The 14735-nt window shown below is 45.4% G+C and overlaps 1 non-coding gene and 1 pseudogene across 1 annotated transcript; both read right to left on the bottom strand.

Annotated features, from left to right (window-relative positions):
- Nucleotides 1-4145: 4145 nt before the first annotated feature.
- On the bottom strand, nt 4146-6114 carry LOC137318792 (zinc finger protein 84-like; annotated as a pseudogene).
- Nucleotides 6115-13729: 7615 nt separating this feature from the next.
- trnak-uuu (transfer RNA lysine (anticodon UUU)) lies at nt 13730-13814 on the bottom strand. Its single transcript is given in 2 exon segments — nt 13730-13765; nt 13778-13814. It is a non-coding gene; the product is annotated as a tRNA-Lys (tRNA).
- Between the last annotated feature and the right edge of the window lie 921 nt (nt 13815-14735).

Here is a 14735-nt window from a genome sequence, read left to right as displayed (position 1 = left end):
GTGAGTGTGCTTTTGGAATAAGCAGCAATTACCTCAACGTCGTTCTCTGAACTTTGCAGGCACCTCCCAGATTAACATGTTGCCACTGAGTCACAGGACACCACTTTTCCTTTCTCAAACCTTAAAGCTTTCTGTTTCTGCCCAAGCACGGCTGTTTCACTCGAGCATTTCCCTCTGCTCACCAGCAGGGAGTGCCTTTGAGCAGCAACACTTCAAATCGCCCTCAATTTCAGGCAAAAAGGTCTTCGATCAATCAGTCAGTCAGGGCTCACGCTGCTCCCTCAAGCTCGGGCGGCTGTTGCTTTCCGGTGACCTCGTCTTCCTTCCGCAGGCTCGGGCTCTTCTCAGCATCATTCATGATTACTGTGGCTTCCCGTTCTGCTGTTCCTCACTTGCTGGTGCTCGATACCGCCGATTGGAGCAAAGTATTTAATATATTCAAGGAGCGGCAACCCAAATCAAGATTTCTCTGCTGGTCGTGGAGCAGCTTGGAGGCGAGTGTGAGGCGGGAACTGTGAAGGGCGATTTACAAACAGCAAACGAGGAATTAGCTCAACTGGCAGAGCGCTCACTTGGCATGTGAGAAGTAGTGGGATCGTTGATTATATTCTCCACTCACCGATTGTCTTGGTGCAATTATACAGAAAGAAGAGTGTTGTCAGCGAGTCCATAGCCCATGTACTTCCTAAACTTTACTGTGTGTTTGAGTACAGAGAGGTCAAGGGGCAGAACATCTTTTGATGGGCTGCAGTCAGCAAAAGTTCTTGATTTTGCTCTGCAGCAAAGATGGAAAGATGAGGTGAGAGATGGAAAAAAAGCTTTGTAATCCCTGATGCCTTCTCTGAAGATTGAATTCAGGACCCTCAGATTATGACACTGATGCACTGCTTGCTGCACTAAGAAGGCACTTACCAGGTCTGGATCCAGGCAGCACCACCAAGTTGGACAGTTTGCAAGGTATTGAAAGCATAAAATAATGTACAGTTTGCAAAAAAATTCCCAAACCAAGTAGGAATCGAACCTCTTGCTTTCTAATCCATAATCATATGCGTTATCCATTGCACCACTAGTCACAATTATAGTGAGGAAGTAGCATTGTGAGGCAGTGAGCATGGCAGAGGTACTAAATAAATACTTTCCATCTGTCTTCACCAAGGAAGAAGATGCTGCCAGAATGTCAGTAAAGGAAGATGTAGTTAAGATACTGGATTGGCTAAAAATTCATAAAGAGGAGGTACTTGAAAGGCTGGCTGGACTTAAAGTAGAAACGTCACCTGGTCCGGATGGGATGCATCCTCGGTTAGTGAGGGAAGTAACGGTGGAAATTGCAGAGGTACTGGCCATAATCTTCCAAACATCCTTAGATATGGGGATGATGCCAGAGGACTGGAGAATTGCAAATGTTACACCCTTGTTCAAGAAAGAGTGAAAGATAAAACCCAGCGTCTACAGACCAGTCAGTTTAACCTCGGTAGTGGGGAAAGTTCTAGCAATGATAATCCAGGATAGAATTAGCAGTCACTTGGACAAGGATGAGGGAAAGCCAGCACGGATTTGTTGAAGGCAAATCGTGTTTAACGAACTTGATACAGTTTTTTGAGAAGGTAACAGAGAGGGTCGATGAGGGCAATGCAGTTGATGTGGTGTGCATGGACTTCCAAAAGGCGTTTGATAAAGTGCCGCATAATGGGCTTGTCATCAAGATTGAAGCCCATGGAATAAAAGGGGCAGCAGCAGCATGGATACAGAATTGGCTAAATAACAGGAAACAGAGGGTAGTGGTGAAAGGTTGTTTTTCGGAATGGAGGGAGGTGTACAGTGGTGTTCCCCAGGGGTCGGTGCTGGGACCACTGCTTTTCTTGATATACATTAATGACTTGGACTTGGGTATACAGGGCACAATTTCCAAATTCTTGCTACCAAAATGCTCCATTTCACTGTCATCTGCATTAAAATTCATTGGCCAATTATGCACCCATTTTACAAGTTTATCAATTAATTTTGTATTTGGTCGCAATCTTCATTAATATTATCTAAACTCCACCCCACCCGCCAATCTGGTGTCATCTGTAAATTTTGAAATTGTACTTCCGATTCCCGAGACCAAATCGTTTATGTGAATTGTGAACAGTGGTCCCAGAACCAATCCTTGTGGAACATCACTTTCCACCTTATACAGTGTGAGCCGCTACAATTAACCCCTGCTATCTGTTTTAGAGCAGTCGTCAAGAGAAACTTCTTTACATAGGGAGTAGGCAGTCTGTGGAATTCACTTCCACGGTTAGTGTTTGGGGCACACAGTTCTGTAATGACAAGTGGTCCTCATGTTTTTATCCAAGACAGTCCTCAGCCCAGTCATTTACTCCAAATGTTGGTGCAATAGTTCAAGCTAAGAGGCACCAGGTATCGGGAGCAGCAGTAGCAGTAAACAACATCTAAATGTACGTAAGTTACAATAGAGTTCATTTTCATCTATTTCCAGTTTAATAACTTGTGCTGAATGTGGCCCAGGCCAAGTGCCAGGATATCGGGTCAGGTTCACCATAGGAAATGAGTTTGACACCCCTGAGATAGACAATGTGAACCGGATTACCCTCATCCACTAACCCAGCAACTTCTTCAAAAAACTCAAGCAAGTTTGTGAGACACGACCTTCTTTCCCAGAAGCCGTGTTGAGTATCTCTAATGGCTCCTTCTCTTTCCCCGTGATCATAAACAGCATCTCTTAGGATCCCTTCAAGCATCTTCCCTCAGATCGATGTCACACTGATGGGCCTGTCATCCCCTGGCTCTGATTTGTCCCCTTTAATGAAAATGGGAACTACGTGAGCTACCTTCCAATCTCAGGGGACAATCCCTGACTCTATTGAGCTGTTAAAGATACAGGCAAGGGGCTCACAGAGCACCCGTCCCATCTCTTTAAACACCCGGGGGTGGATATCATCTGGACCTGGAGCACAAAGTATTTTGAGATTTCATATTTTATCCAAGATGACATCCCTTTCTATTTTAATATTTATGATGTTATTGTTGACAGCACATCCCACAGCTTGAATCTGAGCCTCATCTACAGGAATGTAGGCTGATGAGAAATAGTCATTTAACAGCTCTGCCATAACCCGGGAATCTGTCCTGAACTGTCTTTCAGTGGCCCTAACCATCTTTAATGGTCTTCTGACTCCTGACGTAGCTGGAAAGACGTTTGCTATTATTCCCACAATTGGGCACCATCTTCTTTTCCAAAGATCTCTGAGCTTCTCAAAAGGCTGCTTTTGTCTCCCTCGATTGTGGGTGATATTTGTCCCAATTTTCCTGTAAACTGAATTCATCCTGATCTGATCTGGGTTAAATGTAAGACAGTTCGGGGAGTCAGGAATCATTCACCCCGAGACCCACACTGACAGGTAAAACCCCAGACGGTTCCTTAGTAAGGATTCCTCTGGTACCTCAGCATATATTTGTCAGCTATCTTACAGTCCACTCCTGGAGGCCCCACTCCCTGAGCCTGCAACCTTCAGCAGGGTCAGTGGTGGAGTTCTGCAGTGGGAGTGATCCCAGAGTAACTGTCGGGATCGCCCCCACCCTGTGGATGGTCTGGGTCGTGTATTTTTAGTGATCCTGGTGTCTAACACGCACACAGCAATAAAACCATGAATTCTGGAAACACACTGCAGGTCCTTCTTTATCAGGAGATCGAATGACTGTTGTATAATTGTACCAGCAGTTAACAGGCTCCTGTGAACTCCTCCCTCTGCTATTTTAATGCAGACTTCAACTCATTTATTTTTAACGGGTTTATTTTAAATGAGTTAACGCCTGCCTTAAATGGTAGACTCAGGACTGTCACTCAAACAGGTGAAATCTCCATAGAATAATTACCACAGTCATTTTTAGACTGGACTCCGCACGGTGACTTTGCTGTCAGTGAAGAGAGACGAGAAAGACCAAAGTGCCGTTTGCCCCTCTCAGTGTGGCCCTGAAGGAATGTGTCCAGGCTGAAGTTCTGCTCCCCCCAGATTGTCCTTTCTGAGCTCCAGTCAGGTGATGCTAAACACTCAGGTGGGAAAGACTAAAATCTACAACAAGGTGTTTAAAACAAATCTGATTTATTTTACAGATATCCAGAATATTAAACTCCATCCCAGTTATAGGGGTTATTGACATCAGCAGAAACAAACCCCAACTGTCAGAATGAACATGGTTCAGTCCTGGATGGGATTAACAGCAGAATCCAACCCCTGCAGTCATATGTGAACTCGCTGGTGTCTCAGCATGTGTGATGACTGAGTGAATCCCTTCCCACACACGGAGCAGGTGAACAATCTCTCCCCCATGAGCATGTATTGATGTGTCAGCAGTTCATTTCTGCTTTTAAAGCTCTTCTCACAGTCAGTGAATTAACAGGTCACTCAATAGTGTGAACAAGTTAATGTTTCAGAAGGTGGGATGAATTAGTGAATCCCTTCCCACACACGGAGCAGGTGAACAGTCTCTCCCCAGTGTGAGTGCGTCGATGTCTCAGCAGTTCGTTTCTGATTTTAAATCTCTTCCCAAAGTCAGAACATTTAAAGGTCTCTCCCCAGTGTGAACTCGCTGGTGTCTGAGCAGGGTGGATGACCGAGTGAATCTCTTCTCACAGAAGGAACAGGTGAACGGCCTCTCCCCAGTGTGAGTGCGCTGGTGAGTCAGCAGATCAATTTTGCTTTTAAATCTCTTCTCACAGTCAGAACATTTAAAAGGTCTCTCATCAGAGTGAACTCGCTGGTGTGACAGAAGGCTGGATGACCGAGTTAATCTCTTCTCACACACAGAGCAGGTGAACGGCCTCTCCCCAGTGTGAGTGCGTTGGTGTCTCACCATTTCGTTTCTGATTTTAAATCTCTTCCCACAGTCAGGACACTTAAAAGGTCTCTCATCAGTGTGAACTCGCTGGTGTGACAGAAGGTGTGATGATTGAGTGAATCTCTTCTTACACACGGAGCAGGTGAACGGTCTCTCCCCAGTGTGAGCTCGCTGGTGTGTCAGCAGAGTGGATGACCGAGTGAATCCCTTCCCACACACAGAGCAGGTGAACGGCCTCTCCCCAGTGTGGGTGCGTTGGTGCATCAACAAGGTGGATGACCGAGTGAATCCCTTCCCACACACAGAGCAGGTGAACGGCCACTCCCCAGTGTGACTGCGTTGGTGTGACAGCAGATCAATTTTGCTGTTGAATCTCTTCTCACAGTCAGAACATTTAAAAGGTCACTCATCAGTGTGAACTCGCTGGTGTGACAGAAGGTTGGATGACCGAGTAAATCTCTTCCCACACAAGGAGCAGGTGAACGGCCTCTCCCCAGTGTGAGTGCGTTGGTGTCTCACCATTTCGTTTCTGATTTTAAATCTCTTCCCACAGTCAGAACATTTAAAAGGTCTCTCATCAGAGTGAACTTGCTGGTGTTGCAGAAGGTGGGATGACTGAGTGAATCTCTTCTTACACACGGAGCAGTTGAAAGGCCTCTCCCCAGTGTGAACTCGCTGGTGTGTCAGCACGATGGATGACCGAGTGAATCCCTTCCCACACACGGAGCAGGTGAACGGCCTCTCCCCAGTGTGAGTGCGTTGGTGTGTCAGCAGATTCCTTTTGCTTTTAAACCTCTTCTCACAGTCAGAACATTTAAAAGGTCTCTCATCAGAGTGAACTCGCTGGTGTGACAAAAGGTGGGATGACTGAGTGAATCTCTTCTTACACACGGAGCAGGTGAACGGGCTCTCCCTCGTGTGAACTCGCTGGTGTGTCAGCAGGGTGGATGAACCAGTGAATCCCTTCCCACACACGGAGCAGGAGAACGGCGTCTCCTCAGTGTGAACTCGCTGGTGTGACAGAAGCTGAGATGACCGAGTGAATCCCTTCCCACACACGGTGCAGGTGAACGGCCTCTCCCCGGTGTGAATGCGTTGGTGTGTCAGCAGGTTACTTTTGCTTTTAAACCTCTTTTCACAATTCGAACACTTAAAAGGTCGCTTATCAGAGTGAAATCGCTGGTGCATCAGGAGGCTGTATGACTGAGTGAATCCCTTCCCACACACGGAGCAGGTGAACGGCCTCTCCCCGGTGTGATTGCGTCGATGAGTTTCCAGCAGTGACGGGTAATTGAATCCCTTCCCACAGTCCCCACATTTCCACGGTTTCTTCGTGGTCCGGGTGTCCTTGTGTCTCTCCAGGTTGGACGATCAGTTGAAGCCTCGTCCACACACAGAACACGTGTACAGTTTATCCCCGCTGTGAATGGTGTGATGTTTTTTCAGGCTATGTAACTGGTTAAAGCTCTTTCCACAGTCAGTGCACTGGAACACTCTCACTCGGGTGTGTGTGTCTTGGTGCTTTTCCACTCACACTGATGTTTGAAATCTTCTCCCAGAGATAGAACAGACAAACATTTCTCCTTCCACATTCAAAGGCCGATGATCTTCAAGTCCTGATGAATCAAATGACTCTGTCAGATCTTGACGTGATCTTTGGTTTGAGTTTCCTGTCTGCAAATCCTCCCCTTCTCATCCCCTGTAAAAGGAGTTTATAAAAGTTATCACTGTAAGTACAGGATAACAATTCAGATCAGATAACTCTACATTCCATGGAACATTCTTTCCTCTCTTATTCCTCAAAGCTGTAAATCCCCGTCCCACACACTCTCCCTCCTCCCTGTGCTGAAATCCAAACACATCGCATCATCTTTGAGTGGCCGTAAACCATGAGTGAAAGGGTGAATGTGAGAGAGTGAGTGTGAGAGAGTGAATGTGATTACAGCAGTGGGCTCGGTGGGGAGAATGAAGTGGGGCAGGTGGAGCATGTTTCAGTGGGGCAGCAGTGATCATAATCTCATTAGGTTTAGAACAGTTATGGAAAAGGACAAGGGACAGTCAAATGTGAAAATTCTTAACTGGAGGAGGGCTAATTTCATGAGTTAAAATGGGATCTTGTCCAGGTGAATTGGTGTCAAAAATTGGTAACAAAACAGTAATTGAACAGTGGGAGGCCTTCGAGGAGGAGTGGGTTTGGTAGAGAGTAGACCGATTCCCACGAGGAGCAAAGGAATAGCATCCAAAGCTAGAGCTCCCTGGATGACTGAAGAAAAAGAGATCACCATTTCTCCTTCATTTACCGATGCTCCCTGAATGATCACCATTTCTCCTTCATTTACAGACTCCCCCTGACTGATCACCATTTCTCCTTCATTTACCGATGCTCCCTGAATGATCACCATTTCTCCTTCATTTACAAACGCTCGTTGACCGATCACAATTTCCCCCTCATTTGCATATGTTCCCTTATCGATCACGATTTCTCCTTCATTTACAGACGCTCCCTGACCGATCACCATTTCTCCTTCATTTGCAGACGCTCCCTGACCGATCACCATTTCTCCTTTTGTTGAGAGTTGGTCCGGAGCGAAACGGGAGAAACCGGAAACCGGCGGGTAGTGAGGGGGGATAATGTTCACTGTTTTATATTCGGGTCTGGGGCCGCACTCGGGGTTTGTGAAGCCTGAGCCTGGGCCTGAGCCCGGACCCGGGCCCCGGGGTTTATTGATCCTCTTGCTCCGATCCTCTCACCTGCACCGAACGCGCTCCTCCCGCAGCCTCGACTGACCGCGCATGCTCAGGACACACAGCCCGATAATGAGTCAGACTGCGCCTGCGCGCTGTGCTTCACTGATTCAGATAGGGCACAATCTGTACCGTGCTGCATGCTGGGTGTTGCAGCCGCCATTGCTGGTCTTAACATCTTGCTGAGAAGCAAATACATTGGAAGAAGCGAGAGCGCGTTTGGACCAAGGAAAATAAAATTAACTGAAACCCCAGCTCTTCGTGCCATTTAAACTGGCACAAACATACAGCGCAGACGCTCCACCACTTTGGTAAACTCCAGAAAATATTTTTACGGTAACTTTTATTAATTTCGTTTTATTAAATGTTGCAACTGACGGGTTCAATTAAGGTTTATTTTCGAACTGCACCTCAGGATGTCAGTGTCAACACTAATCCCACCATGGTGATGAAGGAGAGTTCCGTATCAATAGGAGGAGCGGAAATTGACTGGAGGGGTGAGCGGGTGAGTTGTTCCTCCAATCAATCGGAGTGTGTGAGGGGCGAGAGTTGCGGCACAGAATGGGCGGGTCTCAGCCCAGATGCCCGTCATTGTCTTAAACATAATTTTTAAAATCGAATTTATCTTAAACTCCAGAAGACGACTTGATCTTTCTGTTGCGTTTTGAAACAGATCAAAGCAGATGAGGTGGAGCAAGCATTTCAACATTTGTTAGAAAAACACATTAATTAAGAACAGCCAACATGGATCATTTGAGAGAACTCAAGTCTACTGATAAAGGGAATGTAGTGGATATTGTGTACATTGATTGTGAAAGGGTGTTTGGTAAGATGCCGGACAGGAGGCTTGTTGATAAAATTAATACTGCCCTTATTATCGGGAATGAGGCAGTGTGGATAGGAAGTTGTGTAAAGGGCAGAAAACAGAGAGTAGTGGTTAATGGATGTTCTTCAGACTGGAGGGATATTAATAGTGGTGTGCCCCAGGGTCAGTGTTACCTTGGCTCTTCTCAATATAGAGAATGATCTGAGCTTGGATATGTGGGACAAAAGGTGAAGATTTCTAGATGACGCCAAAATTGGCACCTTGGGCAATTGTGATGTCCACGGGTTAGTAAATGGGGCAGGTGAAATTTAATGCAGAGAAATGTGACGTGATACATTTTGAGAGGAAGAAAAATGAGATGAAATGTAAACTAAATGGTCAAAGTCTTAAAGTCGAGCAGCAAAGAGACTTAGGTGTGGAAGGTTCTAACTGATGCATTGTCTTATTAATTAACAAGTCTGAGAGTCAGCAACTTTAATACCTCATTAAGAAATATATGAGCAAATTCTCTTGCCTCTACCGTTCCAGAGTAAACATGCAAATCCCCCGTGTAGACGAGATCAGTCCTCTGGATGGAACGACGGACGCCCTGAGCTTGATCTCCGGTGTCTCCAGTCCCAACTGCCCCTTACATCAGTATCCCCTCATTTTTATACCCTGTTGTGATCCATCTGTCACTGGAGCTGCAACTTCCCTAATCTGTGGTTTACAAGGACACATTGCTTGGTTCCCAGCAGTTACTTTTCTTCAGTAGTGTTCTCCTGATCCCTGAACTACCCTGCTTACTGTTAATTAGAATCATAGAATCATAGAAAATTTACGGCACAGAAGGAGGCCATTCGTCCCATCCAGCCTAATCCCACTTTCGAGCAGTTGGTCCATAGCCTTGTAGGTCACAGCACTTCAGGTGCATATCCGGGTTCCTTTTAAATGAGTTGAGGGTTTCTGCCTCCACCACCCTTTCAGGCAGTGAATTCCAGACCGCTACAGCCTCTGGGTGAAAAATGTTTTCCTCAGCTCCTCAATAATCCTACTACCAATCACTTTAAATCTATGCCCTGCCCTTTGTTTATTGACTTCTCTGCTAAGGGAAATCGGTCCTTGCTACCCAGCCTATCACGGCCACACATAATTTTGTACACCTCAATGAAATTACTCCTCAGCCTCCTCTGTTTCAAAGAGAACAATCCCAGCCTATCCGATCTTTCCTCGTGCATATAATTATCCAGTCCTGGCAACATCCTCGTAAATCTCCCCTGTACCCAATCAAGTGCAATTACACCCTTCCTGTATTGTGGTGACCAGAACTGTACACAGTACTCAAGTTGTGGCCTAACCAGTGTTATATACAGTTCCAGCAAAACCTCCCTGGTCTATGCCGTGGCTAGTAAAGGAAAGAATTCCATATGCCTTGTTAACCACCTTATCTACCTATCCTGCTACCTTCAGGGATCTGTGGACATGCATTCCAAGGTCCCTCACTTCTTCTACACCGTTCAGTATCCTCCCATTTATTGTGTATTCCCTTGCCTTATTTGCTGGCCCAAATTCATTACCTCACACTTCTCCGGATTGAATTCCATTTACCACTTTTATGCCCACCTGACCAGTCCATTGATATCTTCCTGCACTCTACAGCTTCCTCCTCACTATCAACCATGCGGCCAATTTTGTATCACCTGCAAACTTCTTGATCAAGCCCCCTACATTTAAGTCCAAATCATTCATATACATCACAAAAAGCAAGGGACCGAGCACTGAGCTCTGCGGAACCCCACTGGAAACAGCCTTCCAGTCAAAAAAACACCCGTCGATCATCACCCTTTTCTTCCTGCCACTGAGCCAATTTTGGATCCAACTTGCAACTCTCCCTTGGATCCCATGGGATTGTACCTTTTTGACCAGTCTGCCATGTGCAATCTTGTCAAAACTCTTGCTAAAATCCATGTAGACTACATCAAATGCATTACCCTCATCGACTCTCCTTGTTACCTCCTCAAAAAATTCAATCAAGTTAGTCAGACACGACCTTCCCATAACAAATCCACGCTGACTGTCCTTGATTACTCCGTGCCTTTCTAAGTGATGGTTTATCATGTCCCTCAGAATTGATTCTTAAACTTGCCCACCAACGAAGTTAGACTGACTGGCCTGTAATTACTCGATCTGTCCCTCGGTCTCTTTTTAAACAATAGTACAACATTAACAGTCATCCAATCCTCCAGCACCACGCCTGTATCCACTCAGAATTGGAAAATGATGGTTAGTGCCTCCGTTATTTCCTCCCTTGCTTCTTTTAACACTCTGCGATACAGTTCATCCCTCTCTGATGATTTATCCACTTTCAAAGATGCTGAACCCCTCAATGCTGCTTCTCTCACTAAGTTTATCGCATCCAATATTTCACACTCCTTCTCCTTAACTACAACGTCTGCACCATCCCTCTCTTTTGTGAAGACAGAAGCAAAGTATTCATTAAGAACCATACCTACATCATCCGCCTCCACACATAGGTTCCTTTCTTGGTCTCTAAAAGTCCCTTCATTTTCCTTGATTTAATTTGCCAATATTTTTTGATTCCCTCTCTTTGGTTTCCTAATTTCCTTTTTAATTTCACCCCTGCACTTTTTATACTCCTCTAGGCTTTCTGTATTATTGAGCTCTCGGTGTCTGACATGAGCTTTCCTTTTCTGCCTTATCTTACCCTGTATGATGCTTGACATCAGGAGATAAAATTTTATATTCATTAAATAAGCATCACACATTACAATCTGATCTACTATATTGCTCACTCTGGTTCAGGTTTATATTATGGTTAATAACAGACGAATTCCTGTTCCTTCCCCTTATCGGATTAGAGATTCCAACCAGCCGATTGTGTGGAATGGAATGGCTGATTCGTGTTGCCATGACGACCTGCCTGCAGTCAAGCGACTGTTTGAGTTTCGAACTCAGATTAAACTTCTCTTTCCCATAATACACATTATATCAGACATTTAATGTCAATGTATTTTAGCCATGTTCTGTTAATATCTCTAAACCTGCAAAGTGTTCAGATACACAAACCTTTAAAAGTGGGAGGTCAAGTTGATAAAGTGGTTGAAAAATACATGTGATCCTCGGTTTTACAAATAGGGGTATAGAGTACAAAAGGACAGAGGCCATGTAAACCTGTACAAGTTATTGGTTAGGCTGCGGTTAGAATATTGTGTCAAGTTTTGGGGATCTTACACTCGGAAGGATGTCAATGCCATGGAGAGAGTGCAGAAATGATTCACTGAAATGTGAAATATCAGTGACGAGAGACTTTAGATATGAGGAGAGATTAGAGAAACTGGGACTCTTTTCATAGGACAAAGAACGGTAAGGGGAGATCTGAGGGAGGTGTTCAAAAATTGGTTATGGGCATTGTCTAAATATGTTAGGTACACTCAATGTCTCCCAAGGTCTGTGTACAGGGGAGGAGCAGATGGGTTTATCTTATCATCTTCGGGTTAAATGTTGTTCTCATCGAGGTGAGCACCCAGTGGCAACACTCTCCAGTCAGGTACAGCACGGGTTAGATACAGACTAAAGACCCTCTGCACTGCACCATCAAACACGCCCAGGGCAGGTACAGCACGCGTTACATATAGAGTAAAGCTCCCTCTTCACTGTACCACCAAACCCTCCTCGGGTATGTACAGCACGGGTTAGATACAAAGTAAAGTACCTTCTAAATTGTCCCATCAAACACTCCTGGGGTATGTACAGTACGGGTTAGATACAGAGTAAAGCTCCCTCAGGACTGCCCTATCAATCACACCCAGGATACCTACAGCACAGGTTAGACACAGAGTAATGCTCCCTCTACACTGTTCCATCAAATTCTCCCAAGGCAGGGACAGTACGGGTTAGATAGAGAGTAAAGCTCCCTCTACACTGCCCCGTCAAACACTCTCAGGGCAGGGACAGCCCGGGTTAGATACAGAGTAAAGCTCCCTCCACACCCTCTATGCTGTCCCATCAAACACACACAGACCATAGTGAGCAGGGTTTCTAGGCACTGCAGTGAAGTCAAAAAGAAATGCCATTCAGCACATCTGGTCCTGTCCTTGTCCCTTTAAAGGTGGAGAGCTGGGACATCCTGTCTCAAAACAAATCCCACTTGTTCAAAGTGAGAATCCCAGGGGAAGGGTCAAGATCCAGAGTGTGAAATGCCGGTCTGAAATGCCGGCTTTTTCTAAAGTCATGACGCTGATCAAAGTCTGCATGAAATTTTCTTGCCATTTCTGTCATGACTTGGAAAATATCTGCTGCCTGACACTTCAAATGTTGCTAATCTTTAACTGTCGCTCACAGTGTTCGAACAGTCACTGTTATCATTAGCCTTTGATGTATCTTCTTGCACTTCATTTCCTGAACAACACCAGCTGATCACAGCATCGCTTTCTTCAAGTTGAATCCCAGTGTGAAAAAATGAACAATTTCAAAGCGAAGCAACGTGTGCAAGATTGGAAGGAGAGTGCGAGAGGAGATAATTGGCTTGGATCAGTGATCTCTTGAGCATTCAGACATTCATTATCTGAAAGAAGCACGGAGATGATATTTTGGTCTAGATTTATCAGTGTGGAAAAGAAGCAGGGAGTTGAGATCCTTTTGTCCATTCATCCTGCAACATACAAAATCCTTCGCCTCTCAATGCCCAGCATCTTTCTTTCCAACTCCTTGCTCTGCAGGGAAGTCTTGGTTTCATTAAATCTCCGTGTTTGCAACAAACATCTAATTCACCTGGCAGATCTCCTTATCTGCGGATCGATGCACTTGTCTTCGGGTGGGTGCAACAAAGGTTCACTAGATTGATTCCTGGGATAAGAGGGTTGTCCTGTGAGGAAAGATTGAGTAGAATGGGCCTATATTCTCTGCAGTTTACAATAATGAGGTGATCTCATTGAAACATATAAAATTCTTAGAGGGCTTGACAGGGTACATACTGGGATGTTGTTTCCTCACGCTGGAGAGTCTAGAACTAATGGTTATAATCTCAAGATAAGGGGCCGGCCATTTTGTAGAGAGATTTCTTCACTGAGAGGGTTGTGGATGCCTGTGGATGCTGAGCCATTGAATAGATTCAAAACTGAGGTAGATAGATTTTTGGACACAAAAGAACTCAAGGGATATGGGGATAGGTCGGGAAAGTGGAGTTGAGGTCGAAGATCAGCGATGACCTTATCAAATGGCGAAGCAGGCTCCAGGGACTGCATGGCCAACTCTTGCTTCTTTCGCTGATATTGGTCCGCTGGAAAAGCAGATCTTGCCAGCTGTTTTAAAACTTTCAGCCTGAACAGGGACTTGAACCCTGGGCCCTCAGATCACTACCTGTTTTAAAAGTCTGATGCTCTACCGACTGAGCTATTCAGGCTCGCTGTCAAATTGGTTTCCATCATACAGATTCATGGTAGGACTCAGAATTATCCTTGTCGCTGTCGAATTTGGGGGAGTATCCCTTTTATCCAATTTTCAGCAACGTGTTGAGGAGAATCCTTGTTTCTGTTGAACATGATGTAAGAAACATGGACAGTGAACTCGTGATTTTGCAATTCTTCTTGTTTGTACAAAATGTCTTGTCATTCCTCAGCAGCAAGAAAAATAAAACACTTTACCCAATGGCTCAAAAGCTAAACTTGTTCCACACGGGAGCTGGAAAATGCCTCTCGACATTTCAGCCGATCAACAATTGAAAGCTGAATAATTTCACCCGTTACACCGTGACACCAGGCAACAGATTTGCCTCCCGAATTTTCCCTCCACGACACTTCAAACCGATGAATACCTGCTTCACGGAAAGAAGAATTGTGTGTTTGGTTCTTTAGATTTAAACATCTCGTGCCGGCCGCTTTACCATTTCAGCTGTCGCCAATTGCCCCCTCTCCCTCCCATAAACAAATAAACTCTCACCTGCTGTTGCAAGACGGGAGGCCAGAGGAGCCTCAGTGCCCACATGGGGACATGAAGAAGTCGATGCGTTATGGAACCAGTTGTACCTTGAACTCCAATCAAAAATGTTTAGAAGGTTCAACAACTTTAGATGGCGCTGGAGCTCACAATCTCGGCATTTCTCGAGCGTATAATTATTGTAGAAATAACGCGCGCCGACCGATTGCGCCACTGGAGCCGCGCACGGTCTGTGTCACCAGTGCTCCCATCAAACAGCTTCATCCTCGGTCTCTCAATTATCGCTTCGTGATCTTTCCCACACAGAAGCCTCCAACCAAGAGGCGATTCGTTAAACATCCGCAGTGACCTTTCAAAGCCGTGGCATCTGAAACAAAACCCCAGACGA

The sequence above is a fragment of the Heptranchias perlo genome, unplaced genomic scaffold, assembly GCF_035084215.1.
Source record: "Heptranchias perlo isolate sHepPer1 unplaced genomic scaffold, sHepPer1.hap1 HAP1_SCAFFOLD_73, whole genome shotgun sequence".
Taxonomy (NCBI): Eukaryota; Metazoa; Chordata; class Chondrichthyes; order Hexanchiformes; family Hexanchidae; genus Heptranchias; species Heptranchias perlo.
The sequence above is the reverse complement of the archived record's forward strand: the minus strand, read 5'-3'. Positions and strand labels throughout refer to the sequence as shown.